General features: G+C 36.0%; 1 protein-coding gene across 5 annotated transcripts in view; it reads right to left on the bottom strand.

Moving 5' to 3' along the window:
- Positions 1-22,571, bottom strand: part of Syt1 (synaptotagmin 1) — a 572,391-nt gene that overhangs the window by 379,950 nt on the left and 169,870 nt on the right. For 3 of the 5 annotated variants that reach the window (XM_045152838.1, XM_045152839.1, XM_004650133.2), the window contains one exon: positions 10,896-10,949. The exons of the other annotated variants lie outside the window; for them this stretch is intronic. The gene's annotated coding sequence lies outside the window, so the exon portion shown is untranslated. The remainder of the gene's footprint in view (positions 1-10,895; positions 10,950-22,571) is intronic. 5 annotated transcript variants of the gene reach the window in all.

Raw genomic sequence — 22,571 nt, 5'->3', positions numbered from 1 at the left:
ACAAGGGGGAAGGGGACCAACACAGAGAAAAATCAACTCCTACCAAATCAGAGAGCCAGAGCCTCAGAGGCCCCCAACACCTCATCACTGAAGCAGACCAAAAATGAACCCAACATGGCTTGAGGAAATTTTGCAGAAGAGTGGGCGGAAAGAATGTCAGAGCCACATGTTGGGTCTTGATATGCAGAGACATTTATCGTACCACTTAACTGTGGGCTAACTCCACAATGCACGACCCATATACATCAATAAGGAGGGGCAAATGGGAAAGGGTTAGGTCATGGATGAGTCTAATAATGGTAGCAAACTTCCTGTATTTGCTGAATAGAAAACTAATAACAAAAAATATAACAAAGTCAGCATAATTAACAATACAGAAGGGACAACACTTATCTTCAGCAAGCCATTTAGAGTCTTAGTGTCATATTTTTCATGTATAAAAACAGGCAATGATGCCTATCATGCAAAGGTGTCAAAATTATAACTACATGTGAAAATTGCTAAGAAAAGCACTTGGAAAATGGTAGCTATTCAATAAACACAGTTATTTATATAATGACTATTCCAGACATTTCTAAACATTCACGATTTTAGAAAAAAATCCTACAGAAATACTTCTTTTGAATCATACTATCCCAGCATACACTTGTAATTCAAGTTATCACATATTTCATGGTTCAAAAAATAACAAAACAAGCATGATTTCATATTTCAAATTTCTTTCAGCATGGGGGAATTTCTAAGGATAAAGTGTAAACTTTTAAAGAATAAGAAATACATTGGAATGTCTGGAAGAAAACAAGAAGAAGACAAAACAATAAAAGAGAAAACACATATCTTTTATGGCAACAGCCCAGGACAAGTGTGTGATTTTCTGAATGATAATAAGCACTCCCTACCCCAAGCCTCAGGGCTGCTCCTACTTCATGCACAGCAGGAAACTTTCCCTGCTCTTCAATTCCACATTGTGCATGCAAGTTATTTGTAACAGAACATTGAAAAGTCAATGAAGGTGCTACCTGGTAGGCAGCTACTGTCAGAAAACATCTGAATCAATAGGACACTATCAGAATTGTCTTTCCCAAGCAAAACACAAAACTGTTTTAACCAAAAGCATGACAGCGCTGTGAAATCTCCTTACTCCAGCTACTCAAAGCAACATAGACCTCAGAGATTAGGCTTGGGTTCATCATGCCACATGTCAGAAAATAATAATGTAATGTTATCATGGGTTTTAGTACTGGGAATCATTTCAAAGACATGGTGGCTCTAGAGAAGGCATGGGGTCATATATTTAATGTTGAATCAATTCTATTATGCAAGGACATAAATTAACAACAGAATCATTTTTCCTTAACTTCCTCCTACTACTAATGAATTACTAAGGCTTCCACAGATAAAATATTAAGCATTAAAAAAAATGAAAAAGAACAAAAACCACTAGAACATTTGTTTTCCACTGCTTAAAGAGTTTATTTCTACCAACAACCTTCATGACCTGATTGGAGCTTTAATGCCACGTGTCTATGGGTGCTTTTGTAAATTCTTCGGCTGATAAAATGGACCATCATCAGGAAAATATTTCACATAGGGTCAGGATGATTGTCCTTTCTATGTAGAGGTTTATCAACTAGCAATTAAGTTATCTTCATCCCCCTGTAATGCACGACACATGGCATGAAAGGGATGTGTGGGTTGACAGGAAAATAGCCTTGTATTTAGAAGTCCTGTCTCCAAATTCCAACTCTGCTAGGTATTAATTATGAAAGTCACCTAACCTTTCAAAATCATTATTTATAGACTGGTGATGTGATGTCTACCCTGAAAAATAAAGATAACAGTGTGTATCAGATTTATATATTCTATTTTACTATAATTTTTTTTTGAATTTTTTGAATAACATCATTTAAACAAATGTGTTCTTTTTGCCAGTTCAAAGAAAAAAGCTGAAAATATCAAATCATTTAAAATAAATTATAGATTTGTGTAAGACTAAAAATAGCTTTTCAAAATAAGAGACATTTGCAATAGAGTATTCCAGTACATAGAATAATTTAGCTTTCAATATGTGTGTGTGTATCTCAAATCCAGTAAAGTCTAGCTATGAAAATATTAGTAATTATAGAAGGAATACACATTGAAAATATGAAGAGAAGGATTAAATGGATTATTTCCGTTTTATTGCTTGCCAACAATATTGAATATTCCATGGTACACTGATTAGAAATCTCTTATCAGGGGCTAGAGAAAAGGCTTAGCAGTTAAGACATTTGCCTGCAAAGGCTAAGGACCCACATTTGATTCTCCATGTGAGCCAGATGTACAGTGTGGCATATGCATCTGGAGTTTGTAGTGGCTGAATGACTTGACGTGACCATTCTCTCTCTTTCTCTGTGCATCTTCCTTTCTCTCTCCCTCTCTCATATAAATAAATAAACAAATAAAAGAAATCCATTATCACAAGTTGACAACAATAGGCTATAAATTCTTATTTCTTTTTTGAATTAACAATCTCCTCACTATGCTTCAATTTTAGAGTAATGACAATTTAAAAATATACATAGCTTCACACATCTTCCTAGGAATAGTCAGTGTATACAAACAGACAATTAGGGCTGGAGGGATGGCTTAGAGCTTAAGGCATTTGCCTGCAAAGCCAAAGGACCCAGGTTCAATTTCTCAGGACCCACGTTGCCAGATGCACAAGGGTGTGCATGTATCTGGAGTTCGTTTGCAGTGGCTGGAGGCCCTGATGTGCGCATTTTTTTCTCTCTCCCTTTTCTCTGTCAAATAAATAAATAAATAATAATAAAATATTAAAAAAAAACAGGTGACAATTAAATGATGACTGGCTAATTCCAGTCTAAGCAGTTAAATTGTGATATATTTATAGCCCAGAAATACTAAACTATTTAAATCCATCTTTTCTGTTTTGTTGCTTGCCTATGCTAAACTACTTCCTATAATTAATTTTAGGATTTGTGCAAAAGAGAGAGAGATGTCTTACAAATTACAGATGCATGATGATTTGACATTTTCATCTTATTTTCTTTGAACTAGCAAAAAAGTACGCTTGTTTCAATGATGTTATCCAAAAATATAGCAAAAATGGATTAACAAAATATTGTATGTACACACTCAGAAATACTAAGTATTACAGGATAAATTTTGGCCCATCCTACTACATGAATGAATATTGACATTGTGCTAAATTCCATACCAAATGACAAAATGTGAACAATCTGATTATAATTTTATGAGGATGGGAAGCAGTTAAGTTCATGGTGGCAGAAAGTACATTGGTGTTCATGGGAGCTTGGGAAATAGGACCTGGGTTGTCATTGCCTTGTGGAATGCAGTTTCAATTTAGAAAATGAAGAGACTAAGGAGAGAGATGGTAGTGGTCATTGCTCAACAATGTAAAGTGATGTCACTGAGCTGCATACCTTCAAGTATGTAGGATGAAGAATTTCCTGTTGTAGATATTTCAGTAAAATTAAAATATTTAGGGGCTGGAAAGATGGCTTAGTGGTTAAGGGGTTTGCCTGCAAAGCCAAAGGACCAGGGTTCAATTCCCCAGGACCCATGTAAGCCAGATACACAAGGAAGCACACAAGCCTGAGTTCATTTGCAGTGGCTGGAGGCCCTGCTGTGCCCATTCTCTTTTTCTGTCTCTTTCTCTCTGTTTGTCTGTATCTCTCAAATAAATAAATAAAAATAAACAAAAATTAAAAATATATATTTAAAATAAATTATAGGTTCGTGTAAGACTAAAGACATAGCTTTTCAAAATAAAAGACATTTGTAATAGAGTATCCGGGTATATAGAATAATTTAACTTTCAAGAGGAAGAAATTAGCAGAGAGAATGACAGAAGTGGGTTGAAGTATCATCTCTTTGGTTCTACTAGCACTGAAAACCTAACCTTCCAGGGTCTTAGCTATAGAGGATTGCCCACCATACTTGGGAACTCACCTCTTAACACAGAAAGAAGTTCATTAAGTTATCATTTTTGAAGCCTATGAAATGGTTTATAAAGTGTCCAGGAACACAGGCCTAAGCATTATACAGAACTGGGTCTATATATGGCTCTAACTGTACACACTGGGTTGATTTCAGCAAGTTACTATCCCTCTTGAAATCTCATTCTAATTTATAATACATAGATGTGAATATGCACATAACAGGCATGTGACGACACAGGAAGGGCTCAGTGGGCAATAAGCACTGAACTGATGGCATCTAACACTGCTGCAGCACTTCCTCAGGCAGAGATAGGAACTTGCTGGGCCACTACACAGTAGCCTGGCATAACTAGGTGCAAAACTCTGGCCTGCCTCATGATGCCACTTCCATAACTATTGATGCCAGCACAGAAGGAGCATAGCACTCTTTCATGATCATTGCCAGCAGTGTTCTTATAGAAACTATATTAATTATATTTATACCCATCCAAAATTATGATAGAAAGTGAGCACTGAAAACAATATTTTCCTCAAATTTCATTATGTCATTTTTTCTTATTGTTGTATAGAATTCCATTGTGTACATATACCATGCATGACCCATAGATCAACAAGGAGGGGCCAAGGGGAGGGGGTAGGTAATGGATGAGCCTAATAATGGTACCAAATTGACTGTATTTGCTGAGTACAAAAGTAATTAATAAAAAAAGAAAAAAAAACAATATTTTCTTCATCTGAGTTTTCAGTTCAAAGAATTCTATAGGCGACACAAATAAGCTTTACTTTATAGAAGGGATATTCACATATTTATATAATGAAAGCATAGTTTTACATGTGGGAATTTAATGTAAAATTAAAGTTTTGACATACAATACTTATCATCAATTTTGTATTTTGCCTACAAATCACTCATAATATCTATCTTTAGAGCACCTCATTGACAACTTCCATCATAAACCTTAAAAGACTCATTGAGACCATTTATTCACATTAAGATGAAGAAATTAGTAGAGGAGTTGAAAACAGTATAGCTACATATCGAAGACAATGTAGGAGGGATGCACAGAAGGCCAGAGCCTCTTCTATCCTGCACCTGCACGCCTGCTCATCTACCAAGTCTACGCTTTATCACCTGAAACTACCTAAAACTTCTGAACTCACTAATTTATTTGGGTACACAATTGAAGAAGGAGGGAGGCAAGAAGAGTGGTGACACAAGATGCAGGAGTTGTTGGGAAGACTTGGTCCAGTGGCTTCCTTAGCAATTTTTCCATAACAACCGCACTGAGGTACTTTGACTAACAGACAATGAGTTTATGGAATGTGAAGCCCAAACCGTAGAAAAAGAGATAAAGCTAGAGAAGTCTAGGTGGGAAGGAGAATTATATTAGGTTAGCAACAGAGAGGACGTGTAAGAAGCCAGCTGCAGTTATTTTTCAAAATGGGATTTTAGGCAAAGAAAAAAAATTGGAGAACAGCTTTGCTTTTTGTCTCTCTCTCACTCATATTGTCCCTATTTCCAAAGCTGTAAATATTGTGGCTCAGTGTCAACTGTAGATTTTCATAGGTTTGTTTGTGCAACCAGTCTGGGTAAATATCCATTTTATGAAGTGGAAAGAAAACATCTTAAGATGGATTTTGTTATATAACTTTCATAAGTTTGAACTGCCTGTTTCCCTCTGTCCTCAGTTTTCCTCAATAAGAACTTCGACTTTGCTTCTTATAAAACACATCAATAATTATTCAACTCTTATCTTTATTATGAGATTACTAATAATTATACAATTGTGTGAAACCAGTTTTCAAAAATTTTGTTAATAGACATTATTCAGATATGTTTACTGTGTACCATGAGAAGATGGCACTATAAAAACTATGATATATATATATATAACATTCAAAGATAAAGTTGATAAAATTATAACAGAAATATTCTAAAATCAGAAATGTATTTTACATTTTAAAAGGGAAAGAATGTATTTAACAGTTGAAATATCTTATAAAATAGATAATAAAAAATTTCTTAAGAGAACCAATTGTGTCAGTATTACATGGAAATATGTAATGCATAAGCAAAAAATTGTGAGCAGTTTTCAGCTAAGAATTATTCCTCATAGTTCAAACTATGGAAAATTCACATTATATTACTTTGGGGGCTCATATGAGTTACCAACAAATGTGGTTTGAGTATTTGAGACATTTTTCCCTTGGCCTGAAACATTTTGTACAAATTCATAAACATAATCTTTGCCTGGATTCATTTGAAAACAGAATAATAGTAGGGTTAAGAAATGTATATTAAATAGAAGGGCAAGAGATATAAGTTGTTCAAATGTAAAATAGGGCATATGTTGAGCTGGGTTTTTTTGTGTTTTTGAATATGAAGGAAATAAAGGAATGTCAATGACTATGCCATGATTAAATTTTAAGGAAAGGACAAGAATGGTATTTACCATGAATTTACTTTTTGTTAAAGTGGGAATAATTATTTTTAAATTTGGAACGTATTTATCTTTAAAGACATAATGTGATTTGACATTAAAAGGGGGCCTAGTATTAGTACTGATATCCCATGATAGTATTAAAAGAGACTTTCATGGTATCAACAAAGGAGTGACTGAAAAATCAACACCACTTAAAATGGTGATGAAGGACTGTAAGTAAAGTTTTGAAGACATAGGATCTCCAGCATCTATATAAAGAGTTGGGCTTATTGACATGTACCTGTAATCCCAACAATGGGGAAGCAGACACAGAAGGATCCTTAGGGCTTCTTGGCTAACTAGTCTATCCTAACCAATGAGCTCTGAGTTTATCAAGAGATCCTGTCTTAAAGCATAAGGAAGGAAAAAAAAAATCACCTGATGTTGACCTCTGACTTCCACACACACAGGCAACTGCACGTGCATGTGCACCAACACACATATGAACATACATGCATACACCACACACACAATGAAATGGTGATGAACAGTGTCAGCATAACATAATTGACTTAGGTACCAAAATAAAAAGTCAAATTTTTTCTCATGAGGAGTATAAAAATATGTAACTTTAGTACCTAATGTACTTTTGGTAAAAGGATCATTTTGTGATTTTTAACTTCAGCTATCACATACAAAATAAAATGTTCTGTATGTTTTTCAAGGGGAGTTGCCATGAAATGGCATCAAACTGCCCCTCACTTTGAGTTGATACATCTGCAAGCACACATCTCATCCAAGTTACAGTTGCAAGCTGGCTTAGCCGACACCCTGTCCAGGATGATTTTCTCTGGAGAAAATGAGCTCCACTGTGTTTCCAAAAGTGCCTTTTGGCATACTTCCCATCATAATGCCTGTGGATTGGTTTATTTAGAGGGCCTTGAAGATAGTCAGAAAGAGGCAGAGGCAGAATTTACACAGTCCTTAAGGAGACACATAGCCAGGAAGTGTGGAAATGGGACTTCCAAAGTATTCATGTTCTCCTAATTACAAAAGGCAATAATAGAACCCAAATCCATGCCCAGGCACAAAGAAGTGAAAATATCACATTCTTAGAAAGGATCAAAAATGGCTATTCTGGGCTGGAGAGATGGCTTAGTGGTTAAACGCTTGTCTGTGAAGCCTAAGGACCCCGGTTTGAGGCTCGATTCCCCAGGACCCACGTTAGCCAGATGCACAAGGGGGCGCAAGCATCTGGAGTTCGTTTGCAGTGGCTGGAAGCCCTGGCACACCCATTCTCTCTCTCTATCTGCCTCTTTCTTTTTCTGTCTGTTGTTCTCAAATAAATAAAAAATAAAAATATAAAAAAATGACTATTCTAACAACTGAGTCATTTGGTCTAACCTATTTAACTTGGGGTTTTACAAGATATCTCTTAAGCTACAAATGGTTAATATAGTTTTTTTTTGTGTGAAAATTCATCAGTGACTGTTTATCTGACACTATTGTACATAAATGATTAGACTTATTGTTCAGATACACTAACATAAGTTCTTTGAATTTTCATACATACATTTAAGTAGGATTTACTGTGGAATACTTGGGAGAGTTCATATTCATGTAATGCAATCTATTCATTTTGAATAATATTGACAATAACAAAATACATGTTTCCAAGGAAGAAACTGTGCATATACCTTTTGTCATATTTGGAGTTTTTGTTCTTATTTTATTTTTTTGAGGTAGGGTCTTGCTGTAGCCCAGGTTGACCTGGAAGTCACTATGTAGTCTCAGGTCAGCCTTGGACTCACAATGATACTCCCACTTCTGCTTCCCAAGAATTGGGACTAAAGGTGTGTGCCACCATGCCCAACCCAGGCTTATAATTTTGATTACAGTGACTTGTTACTTGGAATGAGGAATGAATTAAATCAAGGAAAATCGTGAGGGGCATTTTAAATAATATTTATTCTCTAATAAATTGCAAAATTTTTTTTTTTTGCTAAAATCTGCTTTCTTTAGAATCCTTCTTATTGAAATAGAAATTTCATACAATATTGGTTATTTCAGGAAAGTTAGGCTGTTAATAATAGTCGTTCTTTGTGTGAGAACATCAACTCCCTGTAGTATTTAAAGAGATTTAGCAAATCTAGGATAATATGAATAGTTGTCAGGAAGGGTGCCTGAGCATCTAGTGATATTTTAATGCATGCTTGGTTACTGTCATTATCCAGTGTAATCAAAGTCCAGAGAGAGCAGATCTGTGTAGTTCTTGAAAGTATTACTGTTTGTCAGCGATTGAGAGAGAAATTAGTATTGAAGACCTAATTTCCACGGTCCCTTTTTCTTTTACTCCTTATTTCAAGCACAAAACTTTTTTGAGAAATATAAATGCCACGTCTTCCAAAGTTTTTTTTAGTAACATTTCATTATAATTTTTTTAAACTATGAGGTTGAAGACAAAATTTCAGGAGTTTTAAAATGGTTCACCTATGCTAAAATTCTTTCACTAATAATGTTTTAATTCAAAACTCATACATGACTCTTGATGTGGCAAATGTAAAAAATAGGAATCCTACATGACACAGAATGTTCCCCTTCTCTCACACTGTATCCACATACTAACCACTGACATCATAACCTCTTTGAAGAGTGAGATGTATATTAAGACACTAACCTGTCTACAGTTGTATTTTTAAGTCAGAGTATTTCTCTTCATAAATATCTTATTAAAAACTTAAAGAAATAAACTATATTTAACTATAATCATGGTTTTAACTAGAGTTGTTTTTATCTTTGCATGTGAGGTTATTTCTCAGAAGTTATTAGACTGTAGTAAAGTAGAATAGGCTTAAAACCTGAGATGAAAAACTTTCCTAAACTCCAAATATGACTGAAGGTATATGCACAGTTTTCTTTTTTTCCTGGGAAACATGTATTTTGTTATTGTCAATATTATTCAAAATGAATAGATTGCATTACATGAATATGAACTCTCCCAAGTATTCCACAGTAAATCCGACTTCAATGTATGTGTTAAAATTCAAAGAACTTATGCTAGTGTACCTGAACAATAAGTCTAACAATTTATGCACAATGGTGTCGGATAAACAGTCACTGATGCATTTTCATAAAAATCTGCATTAAGAGATAAGAAATGGATGGTAATGAAGATATTTGCTTCTTTAATAAAGAACTTAGAACAAATACTCTTGCTTCTACAATTAAAACATTCAACCTGTCTCTAATGAGTAACACAGAGAATTGAAAATATATCCAGAAAGTAAATTGTATACCTAAACAAGTCTTTAAGAAAATCTGGTCTTTTAGGTGTCAAAAAATACTTATATTTTAGTAGAATGGCATGGAAGACTTCTTCAGGTTAGTAAGAAGATGGGAAACAATAATTTACAGTAAGTTTCTTAAATTATGATGTTAAACCATAGTTTTTAATATACATGAATAGAAATCTGTCTTCCATCATCCATGTATCAGATCCATGTAAACTTTCAAAACTTGCACTGGAGGTAAATGTCTATGTGCATCTTATCTCATAGTGGTAGCTCAGGTTTTTAAACAAAGAACAAGTTTTTACTCCCCCACCATGGCAATTTTTTATTTTTAAAACTATTAATATAAAAAAATTAAACTGTATAATTGTCTGTAACACTAAGGGCCACAGTTCTGTCTGAAAGTGAGCCTGTGAGTGACTAATCATCAGGTACATAAGGAAAATAAACATGTTGCTATCCTATTCCTCAAATAAATTGCATATAAATTTCATTTATATTATTTTGACCATGATTCCCTATATCTTATCATCCAAAACTAATACATGATTCATACATTAAAGTCTTTGGGGCTAGGCTATTTTTATGGGAATGTAATTTTATATATTCTACAAAATTATTTTTTGCCATTCAACTTACTAATTCTTTGATATATGCCTGATAAAACACATTTAGGAGAACTAATACTGACGTTAAATCATAGCACAATAAGAAAATATATTTCATAGTTAAGTCATAGGATAAAATGAAAAAACTAATAAATTATGGCTTGTAAGTCTGCAGATGGTTATCATTTTAATAAGTCCAACTGAATGAGTATAAACAAACCAAGCATACTAAAGTCATTTAAATTTTTTCTAAAATGAATACATTTTGTATCACATAAAGGAAAGAAGCTTTGATGCAACTTTGCTATTACTTTTTCCCCTCCTTTGAACTTAAAATCACATGTGAAAAATAAAATAGTCAACACAAACATTTTCAGCACTGGAGCTCTGTCACATAGATTATCCTGCCTTCTTATCTAAGAGGATTATAGGATAAATGATTCCCTGTCTACTCCAGTGAATTGAAATTGAGTTTTAGGAGACTCCACTGGCTTACTATCCTAATTTCTTATCGTAGGAAATAGAAAAGTGAATATTTCTGTAAAAAGCACTGGGGGGATCTAATTTTACAGAAGATCTGGCATAATTATAGAACATTAAAGTACTTACTATTCCGCTGGGGACTTCTGGGTTACTTTTACTTTCTGAATTCTTTGCTTAAATCTAAAATAAAACAATAAATTCACATTTAGCTATACACAATTCAGAATCATTTAAAACTTTCTTAAATATATTACCTCTATTATAAATATTTCTATCTGAAAGCCTTATAACATAACCATCTAATAAAAATTATTGTCATGCTTGTGACTATTTAATATACACAGTATAATGCAGATAGAATTTCAAAATTGGTTTGAGGAGTTACAAATAATGCTTGCATGGATAGTTTATATACTAATTTGTATAAATCAATTATGATTATGTTTCACAGAGGTTCAGTTTAAATAGTAAAATAGGCAGACATTGACAATATTACATTATTATACTAGGAATAAATCACAATCTTCAGTCAATTAAATGTTTGGTATTATATTAAGGGACAGTGTCAATCAGCTTTATACATTTACTTCAAATTTCATATTATCCTTAGATTTAGAAAACCAACATGATACATGTTTCTCTACCTTTAGCACGAATCTGGGTCTACTTATTACCTAATACTATCCTGGTGCATTGGATACATTTATAAACACCTACATATATATATATAAAACCTCTCAGGGTTTAAGAAACACTTAATTTCAGATCATTGTATTAAAAGTACAACTTTCAGTTTAGAGAGTAAGAAACAACCTTTCCAACAGTCAATATCAAAAATTGTTTTAGTGCCGGGTATGAGTTTTCTCTTATTGAATACCTCATATCCAACCTATGTGGTTACTCACACAGGCTGTGTGTCACTACTGCACAGGTGTGTATATCTTGCCTGGCTGGTTGATTCTGTAGCTTGCAGGATCACCTGCTAGTTCATACTGTCGGTGGCCATTATACCCCAGCCACTAGCTTAGCACTTTCCAGCACTACAAGTCAGAATCTTATGGATAGGAAGGTCACAGACTCCAGAGAGATGTCTCACTATTCTTTGGCTAATAAAATGGGTATACTCATCAAAACATCTAAGTAATTGTGTATATCCCCTTTAATTAATGTTGTTCTCACTCTTGATGAAGAATCTGGTTTTTTTTTTTTTTTTTTTTTGAGAGAACAAAGGTCCATCAACATGACAAGAAAAGATAGCCTACTGCCTAGTCCAAGAGGCATCACCTCTATCACATCTGCCAAGGCCCAGGGAACCCTACAAGAGGAAGTGGTTGCTCTCATTTATAGCCTGATAACCTGCTACAGGGAGATGGTGGTAAATAATGTGGATACCCAAAACTCACCAAAACAGGAATGCAGAGATTCCAGAGGGATTAACAGTAAAGGAGACTTACTACATACCCACCAATGCCCAGGGAACATTGAGGCAGAGGGGGCAGAATGACTGTAAGAACCACAGGGTGGTAAGGAGGACTCTGTGGCACTTCCCCCATTCCTTCATAGGGATTCCTGTATTCATGATCCCACAGTGAATACCAATCATCCCACTGAGGAGGATCGTTGATAGAATGGAGACTGGGAGAGGGGATATAAGCATATAACCCTAAGGGAATATGACCAACATGTGAAATATTACCGCACTAAAGTTCAGTAAAGTAATAAAAATATTTTAATCTAATAAAGATGTCAAGAGTTCTTTTGATTTGGTTGTACATGTTCGTAACATAGACATAAGTACATTTTAATATATGTTTTCATCATTTTTAGTCCCTAGTATAGTTGAAAGCCAAGAAAGAATGAAATAGTTAAAAATAGATTCCTAGTAGGCACTCTACGCTGCTTTGAAGAGCTCTCAGAACATCTATTGTCAACAGAGCTACAACATTATAATGGCAGTGGCTGTGGCTCTTGGCTCACAGAGGTACTCAGTGGGAAAGATGTGAAGTGACAGCTCTACCTCCAAAGCTGTGTTCACTGCATCTGTTCAGTGGTTAAGCCTCCAAGGACCGCTTTCATTTTATTTCTGCTAGGAACTCAACTGTTTTCTACCAAAACCCATTAGGAACAGCAGTGTTAAAATGCACTTAGATTTGCCTGACTGCCTCTTAAAATATGATTTTGAGCCACAATCAATTTTAGATATGATGCCTACAGATAGTTTTAGAATCCCATCACTATTTTTATTAAAACAAAAAACCACAACAAGATTCTGTGGGCATACACATTAAAATACAGTGATATATAGCACTCTGCCATAAATATGGGAAAACTCTGTTAGAGAAAAAAACAACTGTTTTCTATTTAAAAATGAGAGTGTATTTTGGATATTATTGATTACTAAGGGTCAGGCTTCCCTAAGTGATGCTGTGAAATGCTGGGAAAGGATCAGACAGTTTCTGTCATTTAGGCTATCTGCAAAGCTTTAGCTTCATTTTGGTTTTACATGCAAATCCATCACCAGGGTGACTGGGCCAGCTTGTTCTACAGTAGGGAACAGCAACTATTTTATTCATAATCTGAATAGACATATGTAGCATTTTTCTGGTAGCTAGTTTCTGTTTTTTTTTTTTTTATGTTTCACTTTAAGGGGGAAAATGACAACTGCACTGCATTACTGCTCACCTCTCATCATCTACCTGCATGCCCATAATGCAATTGCTATCATTTTGTCTATTCAGATAGAAGCTTGGTCTTTTATGAGTTTTGCCTAATATTTAAAAATACTACAAATAGCTCAAGTAGGTTTATGGATTTTTCACAAAATGTAATATACATTCACAGTCAATAAAACAGATGAGATTTTTATCCAATATTAGAAGCATGCTTGGCATGGGGAAAATTATCTGAAACCTTCAGATCATATTACATGAAGTAGCCAGAAAACGAGTCATTCATAACTCATACCCTTGTCATCATGCTATCTACAGAATTAAGAAAAAGTTACATGCTTTGATGTCATAGACATATATAGTTTTCCATTTGTGGTCATTTTTTTGAGGGAAGGGAAATTCATCAATATGTTCATACTGATGAATTCAAAGCATGCACCTGTAAGTTCCAATAAAGGATTATTTGCAGTTATAAATACTTAACATTTGCATGGGGAGTTTGTTTTGAAATATTTCAAGCATTTCATTTTGAACATAAAGTTTTTGTGCTATCTTAATTTTTTGCTTGTGTTTGTGCTTATTGAGGGTAGGGTCTCAATCTCGTGCAGCCTGACCTGTAACTCAATCTGTAGGCCAGACTGGCCTTGAAGTCACAGTGAGACTCTTACTTCGATTTTCTAAGCACCAGGATTATAAGTGTGAGCCATCATATCAAGCTAAATATATGGATTTTAATTGAACCTTCACTGACAGGGTGCGTGAGATTTGGTGTTAGAGTACACTGTGAATCCTTGCAGCTTGGTCCCCTGCAAACACTACCTCTTCAAAGTGGGCTGGCAGTAAAAACCCAATTCCAAAGTTTTAAATGTCAGCCCTGTAAAATGGTGATAAACTCAGCTTTCTCTCTTGGACCACCTCTTACAGAAATGTCAAAACTTGTAGTCTGAACATAGTTGCAAGGCTGGCTTTTAATATCCTCACACAGATATCGCCAATCCTAAGGGATTTTGTTAGCTATCTTTTGGCTTACATTCTTATTCTTGGAACAACAGTCAGCAAGCACAGATCATTTTAAAAACGGGCATTATCCAAGTCATTACTGACTGAATGTAAGCCTTTTAACTTACAAAAAGAAAACACTGCACAACAACTAAATGTACCACAAGCTTGGGTTAGATGCTGAGCCAAGGGTACGTGTATGCAGGAAACAATGAGATATTAAGAACATTATTGTTTCAGCTGAGGAAAGACATAATTATATATAGACATATCATATATATATATATGCATACATATGGAAAAATGAGAAGAGGAGAAATGAATGATGTAAGGCAAAAGTGTATATAATTGGTGAATACACACAGGAGGATGCATACTTATACTATCTTTGCAATTTTTGTGTATGTGTATGTGTGTGTATGAGTGTGAACTTTATGTGTATATGTGTGTGCATGTTCACATGTGCAAGTACATGTATTTGCCACAGTTCATGTATGTGTGTGTCTAAGGAAAACTTCTGAGTGTAAGTTCTTGCCTTGCACCTTGTTCTTGTTGTGAGGTAGTCTCTTGTTCATCAGCCCATTTGTTTGGCTGGCTGTCCATCTGCTTCAGGGAATGTTTCTTGCCTGTCTTTCATCTTGCTATAGGTATACTGGGATTACAGAAGCTCACCACAGCTTCTGGCTCTTCCATGGTGTGTGGCTGTCTGAATTAAACTACTTATACTTGCACATCAAGTGCTTTATCCAGTGAGCCACCTCCTCAGCCATTTGTAACATTTTGTTAGCATTTTAAATTTATAGAGGCATACACATGCTATAAAACTGCCTTATAAAAATGTCACTTGCACTATCACTCCATTATCATAATGAACTGTGGTTAACTTTATTTAATTCCTTAGACACAAGATTGGGTTGTAGAGAGGGTTCAATGTTTCAAGTGCTTGCTGCACGAGTATGAGGATCTATGCCTGGATCCCCAAATCCCACACAGAATGCCGGGTGTAGTAGCAGGTGCTAGGAATCCCCATGCTGGGGAGGCAGAGGCAGGTACATCTCAGGGGCTCTCTGGCCAGGTAGTCTAGCCTAATTGGTGAGCTCTAAGTTCAGTGAGAGACCCTAAAAAATTAAGGCAGAAAATGAATAATGTGGACACCTGAAGTTAACCTTAGGTCTCCATACTCATGCACACAACTGAACCTACAAACATGTGTTCTCATACACATGTAAACATACACACTGCACATACAGAAATGCAACCCCCACAAAATCACAGCAAAACACTGCATCATGCTGTGTATAATTATTGAGGATAGTTTTATTTGCATGAGTAATGGACAATAATAGGCAATGCAAAGAAAACGACTTATCATATAAAGTAGTAAACAAATGTTCTATGTGAATCAAGGCCCTCATGGTGCTGCTAGTAAGTTCTATTAGAGTGCAACAATTCAGAATATGGACTCTTTGAAATATAGGATTTAAGAATAAAGGAACTTTTCATTTTTTCCCTTTTGTGTCTAACCCTTGCTAGCCATTTATGTAATTTATGTCTTCAAGTCTGCCCCAGTTACAATAGAATCAAAAATTTACCAACAAGGAGTAAAAATGAGAACAGGCTATAGATACAGATGTATTTATTATACTGTTGTGATCCTTTGTTATACAAGTCAACAAATACTAAGACTTTTTTGGCATTTAGAGTTGTAAAAATCACATACTACTTTCAACCATGTTTAACATTTTCATTATACTCAAAATAATTATTTTAGAATGGGGGATATAATGAAGCAAGTGGCATTAAGTCAGGAGAGCCAGTCTGTACCATGAAAAGGAGGATGGAAATTAATTAAATGAGAAGCCTGGGAAAGTTAATTGAGATCGAGTGATGATCAAGACACTATCAAAGCATAAAGAAATGAAACTACTAAAATATGATGCAGCAGGAAGTTGCTACAGCACACATACCTGAGAAATGAGATTGCTGCAGAAATACAAGAAGCAGGAGCAGAATTGTGCCCCAGGGGGCCTCTGTGGGCTCCTCAGTTCCTACAATGGACCCCATCACATAAATAAAGGTTTAGTGAATGAACAACATGGTACATTGACAGATGTAAACTTCAGTTTCATATTATATCTGATTTTTCCTCTATACAGTGTTTGATTCTAGGCAAATCACTTCATTTATTCTGACCTCAATTTCAACAGCTGTGAAATGAAAGTGGGAAAAGGTGATTCTCCAAAGTAACTTACAGCTCTAAATATTTATGTCTATGGCTCTGTTTATTAAAAGAGCCAACTGGGAACATCTCTGTGGAAGATAATATGCCGATATGAGCTCTCTATGAAGAGAAATGGGAAACATAGAACAGATGGATAAAAGAGCAATGTAGAAATGGAAATTTTATGTAATGGAAAATAAGTCATATTGAAAGACTAATAAAGAAGGAGAGAATGGTGCATGTGTGTGTGGTGTAAACATGATGTGGGGTGTGTGTGTGTGGTGTAAGCACATGTGTGTGCAAATACTGAGCCTCAAGCAGAGAGAAAAGCCAGCGAACAATATTGGTCTTCCCCACATTGCTTACCCATTTGTTTCCTGGAGATGGACCCGCTTCATTGATTCCAAGGTTTTGCCATTTTCATGAGCCCCGGAGATTCTCTGGTCTCTGCTTCCTACAGGACTAGTGCTACAGATGTTCATGTACATTCCCAGCTGCTTATGTGGGCTTTGGGGAATTTAACTCAGTTGTTTCAGGCCTTTTCAGGCCCTCATGCATGCAAAGGTTCACTGAACCACCTCTCCAGCCTCTGTTTTATGGTTTGTATGCATAATGTGGCATTCGCATGAACAACTATTACAAACAAGCAGATGTTTGTTAAGAGTTATAAGGGGCAAGCACCATCTGACAGAGCTTCTGACACAACCACATAATCTTCCACATAAGACATTGGCTTCTTTCCTTTCTTTCTTACAATTTGTCAAGACCTTGGTTCTGTAACACATTCTGCAGCTTCTTACATGTAACTGCTCCATTTTCTCATTTCAACTATACCACGTTAGTTTTGTCTTTGCAACTAGAAGTGACCATGGGTGGTGCATCTATGTCTCCTAAAATAAGATGGAACTTAAAGCATGATGTTCAGCAAACACTCCGCTGTAGATAGAGAGGACCAGAATATAAGTTAAGGAAGTGGACAGGAATGCTGCTTAGCAGCTAATAAACTTCTCAGCTATCAAGCCTGAGAGGTTTGTGGTGCCTATGCCTTGCCTTGTTCCTTATTGTAAAATATTCTCTACGTGTTTCAGGCCAGTCTTTGACTTGACAGTAAAATGTATATAGATTTTTAGTGATCAAATATAGATATTCTTAAAAGTGCTAACTTTACCAGAACACAGCAGAATCTCATTATGAGTCTATGTTCAAACCCTGATCAATGCAGCAGCACACGTGTGGTGGACAGGGCCATGATGGCAGAATTTATGTCTGTGGGAAAGGAGTGTTTTTGTTAAGCAGAGGGTCTGTAAAAGAAGAGGAGGCACAAGGGAGACAGAATCTGACAGCATTAATCCAAAATTGGAGGACTTTGATTTCTTGTATGAACTTCAGTTCTCTTAGAGACTCTGGAGAATATTTAGATATAATATATACTGTTGCTATCTTCTTAATTTATCTTTGTGAGGCCTAGGCTCAAACACTGGCCCTTGCGCAAGGTACACAGCCATTCTGCTGGTGAGCTCCAGCTGCTGCAGAGATGCTTATGAAAACAGGAAAAAGATGAAACCCACCAAATTTATTTCCAAGGTAGCTTTATAAACTATTTACATCTATAAACTATCTCCATTTCCTGACAGAACTGCAGATGTTGGTGAAGTAAAAAGAAGTGAGGATATGTTAACTCAGCTTTCCTATGTTTCTGGAAGTTTGGGTCAGGAAGACAGGACAGGGTCACAATTCTCTAGTCACATTTATGATGGAGAGAAAATGATTGATGTAAGCCTTGGTTTGCTGTAAATTCAAATCTCGCATTATGCCAGGGGAAATATGAACATGGCATGGGATCTTTCTAGTTCTTTGCCTAAGGCCTTTTTTGTGCTTTGCTCTTTAATTCAACAATATCACTGGACTTGTGATAGCAATGATAGCAAGGTGCCCAACCAGAAGTTCACAGTCAACCAGGATAACAGCAGATCCCATAGGAAGTGGTCTTTGGTCACCACTGTTGTATTTCTACTGAGAAACTGGAGAACTAAAGCAGGAAAAACAACAACAACAACAACAAAAAAAAAAAAAACAACAAAACAAAAAACAGCAACTTCTCTTCCTTATCTTTGTCTTTCTTAAAGATAGTGGCTTTCAAGTAAATTAAGAGGATGTGAACTGGAAACAAAACACAGATTCTATCATAAGTGTTCTGGACATTTTGATTGACACAGAAACTACCCTCTCCAAACACTTATTGCTGGAAATGATAAGCCTAATTTGGAAAAGGCAACAGAGTTTAAGAATTATAAATGGGGCTGGAGAGATGGTGTAGTGGTTAAGCGCTTGCCTGTGAAGCCAAAGGACCCCAGTTCGAGGCTTGACTTCCCAGGACCCACATTAGCCAGATGCACAAGGGGCACACGCGTCTGGAATTCGTTTGCAATGGCTGGAGGCCCCGGCGCACCCATTCTCCCTCTTGCTCTCATTCTGCCTCTTTCTCTCTCTGTCACTCTCAAATAAATAAATAAAAATCTTTAAAAAAAAGAATTATAAATCTTACTTCATAAGCCACAGTCCACAGTCTGTATGTGTTTACCACCTCTATCTTCACAAGGACATGGTGGTGGAGGTGTTAAATATGTCTGTTTACATAAGAGCAAATGCACTTCACAACTTCCTGATAGTGGTGAAGCCAGGATCTAAATTTAATTCTGTCTGAAGTAAACTCCCTTTTTTACCAAGCAACAAAATTGTTGACCTGCTAGAATGGGCTGAAACCTATTTTTTAGCTCTTTCCTTCCCACTTAGGTGCATCATTTTTAAGTTTTCTCATCTTTACTTCCCCATCTGTCAAATGCTTATAAATAATGCATGTGTTGTAGTCAGGTTCGCATTGCTGGCAGAAATCACCTGACCAAGAGCAGTTTTAGGGGAAAAGGGGGTTTATTTTGGCTTACAGACTCAAGGGAAGCTCCAAGATTGCAGGGGAAAACCAAGGCATGAGCAGAGGGTGGACATCAACCTGGCCAATATAAGGTGAACAGTAGCAACAGGAGAATGTGCCAAACACTGGCAAGGGGAAACTGGCTATAACACCCATAAGCCCACCTCAACAATATACTGACTCCAGTAGGCGTTAATTCCCAAATCTCCATCTACTGGGAACCTAGCATTCAGAACACCTAAATTTATGGGGCACCTGAATCAAACCACCACACTATACTTGAAGGAAGTAGAGTAGTTGGATGAATTTATTGAGGTATCTCTGATTTCTCAAAGTTGAAATACATAATACTAAAGAAATAAACACATTAAAATGTAAAGCTTTCCAAGGAATATGTAATTTAACTTCTTTAAGTTGATTGCTTTTCTACAACTAACAGAGTTTCTATAGTAAACAATTCCCAAGTCAATAAAACATGCTACTCTATTCATGATGATTTAATATCATCAGATTGCCCACAATATTTATTTATAAGAAGACATTTTTATATAACTTTTAATTCTAAGCTATCTCTTTCTATGTACTTTTGAAAAATTATATTAGGCAGGATATAAAACTTCATGGCCATAGAGACCTTAATTAAGATACTGTTTTTTTCATAATTAGACTCTACAAAATATGAGTGAAAATTGAAGTAAGTTTCAAAATCCTCGGCATGTCAAATATACTGTGTGATTAACAGGAAACACAAAAATCCATGTTCATCCACAAAACCCATTCTCCATTGTTTTGAGTTGCTGGAAATTATAGAAGGATATCCTAATGTGAAGCCCTCAAAAACAATGTTTTCTTCACCCTTCATGCCCACTCCACGGAAAGCCATGGAAACTCCAGTTCCTCTTCCACTAGGCAGGTCATAGAATGCAGTGACCTTTTTGTAAAACCAGCCACAAAACCTAATGACACTGTTATAGCATCCTCTTGCTTTTCTGTGCAAAGCTTGATCACACAAACAACCTGTGACTTTGTTTGACTTTATGACATAAGACCCACATCTCAGAATGAGCACAGTTCCATATCTGGAAGGACGGCTGCAGAGTCCGAGGAGGATGTGAACACACAGGCTTTGGTGTCTGTTCTCTTCATTCTGCATACTACCATCACACTTGTACCTTTTGTCCAATCCTATTTCCTTTTTAAAAACATATTTATTTATTTGGAAGCAAAAGGGGGGGGGAGGAGAGAATGAATGTGGGTATGCCAGGACATCCAGGTGCTGCAAAGGGACTCCACACCCATGGGTCACTTTGTTCATCTGACTTTATGTGGGTACTGGGCCATCAAACTCAGGTCATTAGGCTGTGCGGGTAAGTGCCTTAAGCACTGAGAAATCTTGCCAGGCCTTATACAATCATATTTCTACAGAACTCCATCTCCCAAGGATAAAAATATCAAATACTCAAGAAGCTTGGGTCTTCCATCTGAAAAGTCCTGTGTTGTGTAAAACTATAATCAAATAAATCTGTATAAGTTTCTCCTCTTTGTACATTGCCTGTTTATTTCAGTAGATTCAGATACCAAACCTTTGGAGGCAAAGTTTGAAGTTCCCACTAGAACTGATAGCACAAGTTCAATTCCTAAAGCCCGTGAAGTAAAAATGTATCCTTTGGATCAATCACATTTTAAAGATCATTTCTTGGATTTATATGCAAGGAGTTTGAAATGGCAAGAAGTTCAAAGAATGGGATAAGATTTCTATTTCAAAACTGAATGTGTTTGAAAGACAGTTTCTGAATTCCAGATGCTATACAATCCCTGTAGAAAAAAAAAAGAAAAGAAAAGAAAAGAAAAAGTATGCTGGAAAGATGGATCAGCATGAAAAATGCTTCCTTGCAAAGCCTGATGGCCCAGGTCTGATTCTCCAGTACTGCTATAACTCCAGATATATGAAGTGATACATGCTTCTTGAATTTGTTTGCAGTGGCTAGAGACCCTGGTACACCCATATTCATTCTTTCTCTCTCTCTTTCTACCCCCTTCCAAAATATATAAATAAACATATTTAAATAGAAACTGAAAAAAATAGAAGAAAAGGGGGAAAATGTTTAAAGGCATGTTGAGAAAGATTCTTGCCAGACCCAAGTACTAATTCTGTTGAAATTATATTTTTTTGAAAGCACTTGACTATGTTGTAAGCAAATGAAAATCATCTATCAAATTATAGTCAGGGAATCCAGGTAAACCTTACTGAATTTTTCACTAGCAACAGCAGTTGGATGCTCTGCACTTGGAGAATTGTTGGGAGAGTTCAACATGATTTCACTTTAAAAACTGACACTATTTTACTTACTTTGAAAGAGATTCTCATTTCACCCATGAAATGACATGATGAATAGAATAACAGCTGATCAAGTGAGGCAATAACATGGATGAGCTGTTTCCCCACTTCCTCTCTTTGATCCTTCACATGTCTAACGTGAATGGCAACTAATTTCCAATGACACAGAAATATAGCTCCAAAAATATAAGATTAATTCCTCAGAGCAAGCAAATTTTCTCGGAGTGTTGTCAGGGATTTTAACAGTCTGAGGTTTTGGCTCTCTGATATAAAACTCCATGGGAGACCAACCTTGAACTTGAAATTAAAATTATTTTGGAATTGCACACTTCATACCAAAGGAAGCTTTTGCTGTGTTTGACAGTGTGATCTTTGCCATATAGTCACTTATCAATGTCATTTACTCTTTAGTTTTCAAAAAGAAACTGATTTTTTTTTTAAATTTTATTTATTTATTTGAGAGCGACAGACACAGAGAGAAAGACAGATAGAGGGAGAGAGAGAGAATGGGCGCGCCAGGGCTTCCAGCACTGCAAATGAACTAAAGATGCGTGCGCCCCCTTGTGCATCTGGCTAACGTGGGACCTGGGGAATCGAGCCTCGAACCGGGGTCCTTAGGCTTCACAGGCAAGCGCTTAACCGCTAA

This window comes from Jaculus jaculus, chromosome 6 (genome assembly GCF_020740685.1).
Source record: "Jaculus jaculus isolate mJacJac1 chromosome 6, mJacJac1.mat.Y.cur, whole genome shotgun sequence".
Lineage (NCBI taxonomy): Eukaryota > Metazoa > Chordata > Mammalia > Rodentia > Dipodidae > Jaculus > Jaculus jaculus.
The sequence above is the reverse complement of the archived record's forward strand: the minus strand, read 5'-3'. Positions and strand labels throughout refer to the sequence as shown.